An 8,570-nucleotide genomic window follows, 5' to 3' on the forward strand; every position below is an offset into this window, starting at 1 on the left:
TCACCTGGCCTTTAAAAACTTTTTTTTTTTTTTGAATTTTAACATTGAATATTTTAATATGACATGGAAATTATATATGTCATCACACAATATACCTAAAATTTTTTAATTAAATTTATTGGTTAATAACATTATGTAGGTTTCAAGTGCACAGTTCCATAATATATCATCTGTATATAGTATTGTGTGTCAGCATCCAAAATCAAGTCTCCTTCCATAACCATTTATCTTCCTTTTACCACTCCTCACCCTCCTTTCACTATGGTAATCACCATACTGTTGTGTGTCTATGAGGTTTTATTTACTTACTTATTTTTACTTAATCACCTTCACAAAATATACTTTTTTCTTAGTGTAATAATGACCATTTTTCTGCTTCTATAACTAATCTGATTTTCAGTTATGGTTATAGTTGATCATTTTGTTGGGTAAGTTACCACCTCACCAATATAAATGTTTACATTGGCATGTGGCTAATCCACTTAAAACTCTTTTTGTTAAGGCAAATTTAGTTATAAATTTTTCTATATTAAGATGCTCCAAATGTGTATGTGTATATATATGTGTGTGTGTGTGTATTTTATATATATATATATATAATATTTTTGTGATGTTTAAGTTTCTTCCTGATTAAGCATTTTTTTTTATTGATTAATTTTTGTTACAAATGATTCTCCTTTTTTCCCCCACTGATTCCCCCCTCCCCTTCCCTCCCTGCCCCTTCCCCCGATTGTTGTCCATGTCCACTGTTCATGCCTACATGCGTATAAATTCTGTTGTTCATCCCTCTCTCAGCTCCCCACTCCTTAGGGGATTGTCCTCAAACTGTTATGTTCATTATATTCCACAAATCAGTGAGATCATATGAAATTTGTCTTTCTCTGTTTGGCTTGTTTCACTTAGGATGATACTTTCCAGGTCCCTAAAACTTTTTTTTTTTTTAATTGTGGGTCTATGTCATCATTAGGGCTAAAGGTCGTAAAAGAAGAATATAAAAATAACCAATTTTTGTTCGTAATGAGTTGTAGTCACATCATTGATGTATATTATGCCCAAATGAACAAAACACAAGAGTGTTTCATACTCACTTCTTTCAGAGCCATAATTAACTGTTTGCCTAAGGCTTCATAATGAAGGCCATTAGCATGCAGAATTTGAAGGAAAGACTATTTTTACCCAATCAATTAATACCAGGCATTAAGCCTGGGTCTCTATTCTCTCTCCCTCAAAAGAGACCTGAGGATACCTTACTTAACTTTTAGGATGGAGACCCATCATAGTAATTACAAAGCATGAACTGAATTACAACAAAGCCTGGGGAGTGAGTTTACCAGCAGGTGCAGAATTAAATATGAAGCATGAGAAAAGAAAGAAAGGAACTAGTTCTCCTAACACATCTTGCAGAGTTCATTACTATTATAATTTGAGGTATGGAAAGGAAAATACATCTTTTATTCACTTAGTCATTGCTGAAGGCTTCACCTCCATCTACTTAGCATAACATTTTGATACAGTCTTGTTCTGTATTAATTTGAACTACTATGTATTCCTTTGCCTTTTCATGTCAGCACTTCGCTAAAGGGCACCTTCATTTTCCAGTGCCTAAGTGGAAAAGTTCAGTATTCAAATAGATCACTGTGTGTAAGTAAGATGGATTCACTTCCTTACCATTCTTTATTCAGACTACATCTTGGTTGGTAAAGCTGAGTTCCTGTTCTATAATCAGCTCACCAAAATCCTTAAAAGAAAATGTTAAGGTTAGTCTAGTTACTTGTATCCTAATAATGAAAATTACTGAACAATATTAAAAATTGCCCATGGGCCTAACCTGAACTTGGATTTGAAACAATAAATATTACCATATCAAATTCTTAATATTTTTGTTCCTGGCAGTTATTCTATAAATTATATGATATAAGGTGGCATACATGTAGTATAGTGAGTAATGGTCCTTTTGGAGAAAAGCTCTGTTTCTAGAAATTTTGAGCTGAGATTTATGTGACTGCTGAATCATTTGAAAGGCATATATAAACTTAAGGGGCAGAGCTCCCCCACCCCACATGGGCATAACTGCTACACATCTCTTTAAATATTAATACAGAAACAAAACAAACTTACAAACTCCTAAGGGATATCTTTTTCCTTAAAGGTCTTTACTATGTTTTAGCATTAAAGTGCCATATTTTTCCCATTTTAATAAGGGATCGTTTAATAGGGTTTCCGCCTTAATATTTTTAAAAATTAGCTTTAACGAATGATTTCAAAAGGATACCCACATACTGTATACGCACTTAATGAACTCATCTCATCTTTCAACTCACCAAGTTCAGAGAACACAGTGCCAAAGCAAAGAATCTCTTGGTCTTCTTCCCCATCCTCACCCTTCCTTTCCTCCTCCTTGCCTTTTAAACTTGACTCAGAGAAGGAGTTTAATCTTCTTGAATTGTGAATTTATCCTAGGCTCCCAGAGGGCATGGTTATAGTGGCTTTGGAATATGGCTCAGAGAAGTCCCACTACCTGGGTTCTAATATTAACTGCCACTTAATAGCTGTTTTAATAGCGGATCGTAAGCAAGATACTTAACTACTCTGTAACAGTTTTCTCACCTGTAAAATGGAGATAATACACATCTACATTTATAAGAATGAGCTCATCCTTATAAAGCGTCTATAATAGTGTTAGCTACTGTTATTATGGAGCTCAGTGCATGACTAAGGATCAGTTTGTCAGACTTCTTTAAAAGTTTGGCCAACACATGTGAACAAGCAGGAAATTTGGAGAGGAAGAGCGGTTTTCTAATTCTGACTCAGTCTCTCATTTAAATCAAATCTGGGTGCAGTTCTCCTCGCAAGGAACAAGGGGATCCTAAATCCACCTTTTGTAGAACAGACTGACAGGCTGGGAGAGGCACAGTGGGCGGGGACAGAACCCGCACAGGATCGTACGGGGCCTGAGACAGCCACTCGCCAGGGGTCCTTCCAGGAGAGGGGAAGGATTCGGTTGCACACGTCTGGGTTGGTTGGTAAGAGCTGCCAGTCCTGGGTGGCGCACTATGGGGACCAATTGCTTCCTGACTCCGCCTTCAGAGGGCGGGATAATCGGAGCGTCCTTGAGGGGGCGGGGCCTCTGTTCCGCCAGTACCTCAGGCTTGAATCCTGCAGGGGTCGGTCAACCTCGGTTCACTCGAGCAGGGTGAGCGCGGGAAAAGAATATGAAAGGGGTCAGGGAAAAGGGTAGGAACCGGAAGGAGGGGAGCTACGACCCGTCGGAGCTGAGAAATAGGAAACCACGGGCAAGAAGGAAGGGGTGGGAACACAGAACGGCCTGGAGAAATGGGAAGAGGGAAGGAGAAAGGGGTGTAGGAGGAGCAGCGCGGTGAGGAGACCGAGGGGACGAGGAAAGGAGACTGCAGGTGGGGCACTGGAGTAGGGTAACCCACTGGAGTACGGGATGCCCTGGGGGTTCGTCCCAAGCAGAGCAGTAAAGCAAAGCCTGGGAGATTTGGAGTCAGAGCTGTGAGCTGGGCCCGTCTGATCGCCAGGTTATCCACCCTTCTGCACCCGCTGGCATGCAAAGTAGCCTGAGGAGTGTAAGGCGGTGTCCGGCCTTTCAAGACGAGACTGATATCGGGAGTTTTCCTTGGTCGCTCTGAGTGGGACCGTCATTCTGAAAGTACTGGACCTAGACAGCCTGATCAGCAGATTCAGCCTCTAAGTTACTGCAAGATCACTCCCACACCCTCTAGTTTTGAGAAAGGAGCATCTCTTATCATTCTCTCTCCCCTTCCTGGATACTCGGGCTCCTCCAACACATTCTCTGACATAAACTCCCTGAGGAGAGTTTCTACTGATTTACTGCCACCTTTCTGATGGATCTTCTTTCATTGACTTTCATGTTAGACTACTTTCTGTAGTAGTACATCCTCCCATCCCACATCCAGCTGCCCTTGAGCTTTAGCCTTACAGACAGATATGGGGCTTTTTCCAGTAGGGACCCCTCATTTTTGGTTAATAACAACACAGACTCAGAAAGGTAAAAAGTGCTATGTATTGAGACCTTAGCAGGAACCAGAGATTATCCTTGTCCATTTATAATTAAGCACTAGCATTGGAAGACCTGCCTTAAACCAGACTTCAAGACCTCATATATATCTTAACTTTGCCTTTCCTCTTGAAAAGGATACAGAGACTCTGTCCAAAGTTAGTGCTCTTCCTTACTTCAGTAAGAATAAACTCAGCTTTGTTTTGTCAACAAGTTGTTTTGGTGACATTTTGGAGCCAAAAGAAACACCTCTCAAAACGCAGTACAAAATAAAACTAGGGAGGGAAGAAAAGGATAAGAAAATTAAAAGATTCATTCAGGAGTTCTAACATAAATATTATAGGAATTACAGAAAGAACAGAGAAAATTTAAAATAAAGTTTTCTAGAACTGAAGAACATACATTTCAAGAAGGAAGACATGATGGATCAAAGGAGACATATCAAGGTTAAAATCTAAGGTTTCAGAAAAATTGAGACAAAGATAGAGGGAGGGAGTCCTTGGTTGCCTGCGGATTAATATTATTGCCACCAGATGGCAGTAATGTCTGAAAGGCTCTAAAATGTGTGTGTGTGTGTGTGTGTGTGTGTGTGTGTGTGTGTGTGTCTGTGTGTGTATTTTTTTCCATAAAATTTCTTCATCTCTTTCCAAAGCATTAAAAAGAGTTAGACTCAGTTTGGATACATTCTATCTAGTCATACTTTATGAGAGCTCTCCCTCTGATAATTTTCCTAAGAGGTTCTGCTAAAAGGTCACCATACAATCAGCCTTCTTTGATTCATTCTTTGCATTCTCTTTGTACACATTGGATTGTGCTTTTTTTGAATGTAAGAACTGTATCCTTTGAAACTTTATACTTTTATACAATTTAGAACAGTGCTTTATAGATTAGTGATACAAAGGAGTGACCTAGGAGGGCATTAGCTCCCCCCTACCAATTTTTATAAGCCCCATAACCCCCTTCCAGAATAATAATTTATATATATAAAGAAAAAGGTTTAGCCCGGGCCGGTTTGGCTCAGCGGTTAGAGCGTTGGCCTGCGGTCTGGAGAGACTCGGGTTCAGTTCCCGCTAAGGGCACGTACCTCAGTTGCAGTTTGTCCCCGGCCCTGGTTGGGTCGTGTGGGTGGCGACCACTCGACGTGTCCCTTTCACATCGATGTTTCTCTCTCTCTCTCTCTCTCTCTCTCTCTCTCTCTCTCTCTCCCCCTCCCTCCCACTCTATCTGAACAAAATATCGAAAAATGTCCTTCGGGTGAGGATTAAAAAAAAAAGGTTTATAAATTATAAGTAAAAGTATAAATATATTTAGGAAACATATTATTTTTATTGTTGTTATAACATGCAATCTAAGTAAAAACAGTGTGCTTACTACACAGACGCAGTACTAAGTTAAGGCAAGTCCTCTAGCTTCCCCTTCCTATATTGCTACCCAAGCATTTTCTGAGTAAAAAATCTGACACTCCCAGAGCTCAAGAGACTGTTAACAACTGTTGTCAAAGGACAGGAGCCAATGCCTGGCAAAGGATATAGCATTCCTCTGAAAGCCCAGTCTCTCATTCCTCGTCTTTCCTTCTCCTCCTCCAGTTATGTTGTTTTTGTGCTATGGTCTGTATTCTGGATTCTCAGAGGAGTCTGTTCTTATTTATCTTTACATGTGTGATTCTTGTTTTTCTGATCCAAAGTTCACTATGTAATAAACTCCTTGGGAAAATGATTTGTTTAAAGTCCCATGAAAACTCCACCTTGAACCTTTGCCTGCAATGGTAAGTAAGGAAAAAGGGCTGCTGTCTGGAAGCCAGACTCTGTGGTAAGTTCATTCAAAGCAATGCAGATATGGGATATTTAAACAAACTAAAATTCTGAGAAGCTTCTTATATAGCATGTTTTATTCAAAGCATTTGGGAAGGGTAGTTTGGAAACATCATACCACATTTGCACCTCAATCTAAATAATAAAATATGTAAAATAGTTTTCCTATATTTTATTTTTCCCAATTCAGAAGGCTTTTTCTAGTCTCAGGTTTTTCTTTTTTTTTATAGAGTGTGTGTGTGTGGGGAGAGAGAGAGAGAGAGAGAGAGAGAGAGAAACATCGACTTGAAAGGGACACATCGAGTGGCTGCCACCAGCATGACCAACCAGGGTCGGGGACAAATTGCAACCGAGGTACGCGCCCTTAGTGGGAACCGAACCGGGGTCTCTCTGGACCTCAGGTCGACGCTCTAACTGCTCTAAACTGGCCAGGACTAGTCTAAGGTTTTTTTTCATAAAAAATAATAACTGTTTGCCCTGGCCGATTTGGTTCAGTGGTTAGAGCGTTGGCCTGTGGTCCAGAGAGACCCGGGTTCAGTTCCTGCTAAGGGCACGTACCTCGGTTGCAGTTTGTTCCCGACCCTGGTTGGTGGTGCTGGTGGCAGCCACTTGATGTGTCCCTTTCATGTCGATGTTTCTCTCTCTCTCTCTCTCCCTCCCACCCTCCCTCCGACTCTATCTGAACAAAAAATGGATAAATGTCCTCGGGTGAGGATAAAAACAAATAATAATAATAATTGTTTTGACAGTATAATCAGTCAAAAGAACAAAATACTGAAAAGAAGGTAGCAAAATTATTATTATGTGTAGATTATAATATACCTGGAAGACCTAAGGGAATCAACTTAAAAGTTATTAGAAAAAATAGGAGCATTCAATAAGAGCCATTACAAAATAAATGTATAAAAATCAATAGTATTATATTCCAGCCAAAACCAGTTCAGTTATCATAGATAAAAAAGTATTACAATCACAAATCAAAACAATAACAGCAAATCCCAAAAGGAAATGTGCTGGACCTAGATGAAGAAAAATATAAAACTTAATAGAAGATATAAAAAGACTTTATCAGAAGATTCCATGCTACAAATATATCCATTTCCCTTGCATTAATCTGTGGAGTCAATGAAATTTCAACAGGAACTATAACTGGATTTTTTTTTGTAACTTGATCTTCAGTTCAGCTGAAGGAGTAAAATTATGTACAATTGATTAGTGAAAGAAAGAAAGGGAAGGAAGGAGGACAGGAAGGAAGGATGAGTTATAAGGGAAGACTTAGCTCTAGTAGCCAACCTCTAGGATGGACCTTAACTGTACATTACAAGTTTTAAAAAATATACTTAAAACACCAACTAGCCAAAGGTCAGTTGTGAGATTCATTGTAACATTTTTTTTTAAACAGGAAAAAGGAAGAATCTTATTTTTATTGTCATTGTTTTGTATTTTATTTCTTTTAAAATATGTTTATTTAGATGTTATCATTTTTATCTATTTATTTATTTTATTAATTTATTTTTGTTACAGATGTTTCTCCTTTTTTTCCCCATCCCCCCAACCCATACCCGGGCTCTATCGTTCGTGTCCATCAGTTATGCGTACATGCATATAAATTCTGTGGTTTATCTCTTCCCTTCCCCCACCACCCCCTCTTCTGAGGGTTGTCAGTCTGTACCCTACTTCCACATCTCTGGGTCTACCCTATTCCTCAGACTGTTATGTTCATTATATTCCACAAATAAGTGAGATCATGTGATATTTGTCTTTCTCTGCTTGGCTTGTTTCACTTAGGATAATACTTTCTAGGTCCCTCCATGTCATCTCAAAGGATAAGAGCTCTTTCTTTCTTACAGCTGCATAGTACTCCATTGTGTATATATACCACAGCTTTTTTATCCATTCGTCTACTGATGGACACTTGGGCTGTTTCCAGATCTTAGCTATTGTAAATGTGCTGCTATGAACATGGGGGTACATATATTCTTTCTGATTGGTGTTTCAGGCTTCTTAGGGTATATTCCTAGAAGTGAGATCACTGGGTCAAATGGCAGTTCAATTTTTAATTTTTTGAGGTAACACCATAGTGTTTTTCATAGTGGCTGTATCAGTCTGCATTCCCACCAGCAGTGTACTAGAGTCCCCTCACCAAAACTTGTTTGATGATTTGTTGATGGTGACCATTCTGACAGGTGTGAGGTGATACCTCACTGTTGTTTCATTGTAACATATTATAAAGGTATTTCTCCCAAACTTCCCCAAAATGTATTCTTTCAAAGAATTGATTTGTTAATACAATTGGATCCACAGTGATGGTAAATTGTATGTCTAAAATGACTTTAAACAACTCTAGAGTGCCAGTACTAGAGATCACACAGAAATGAAATGCACATGCAGTACTATCTTCTGGAAGAACACAAATCTTCAAAGTGGAAGCATTAAAACTGGTTGTTTAAACAGGTTATCTATGGCCAATGTATTCAATCAGAGGCCTATTGGCAAAGATACTCTGATTAAGTGACCTAAATACACCTTAAGCTTTTCTTCCAAATATTGAATAGAAGAGAAAACCTGTTTTTTAAACATTCTCTTAGGTATTTTTGACGGTTTATGAATTACCTGTAGGAATCACCTATAGGAGGGACTGGAGGGGAGAGGGGATAGATGTTGAATTGGTCATCAATGGCCAGTGATTTAATCAATCATGCCTATGTAATGAAGTC

This window comes from Molossus molossus, unplaced genomic scaffold, assembly GCF_014108415.1.
Source record: "Molossus molossus isolate mMolMol1 unplaced genomic scaffold, mMolMol1.p scaffold_m16_p_1, whole genome shotgun sequence".
Classification (NCBI taxonomy): Eukaryota; Metazoa; Chordata; class Mammalia; order Chiroptera; family Molossidae; genus Molossus; species Molossus molossus.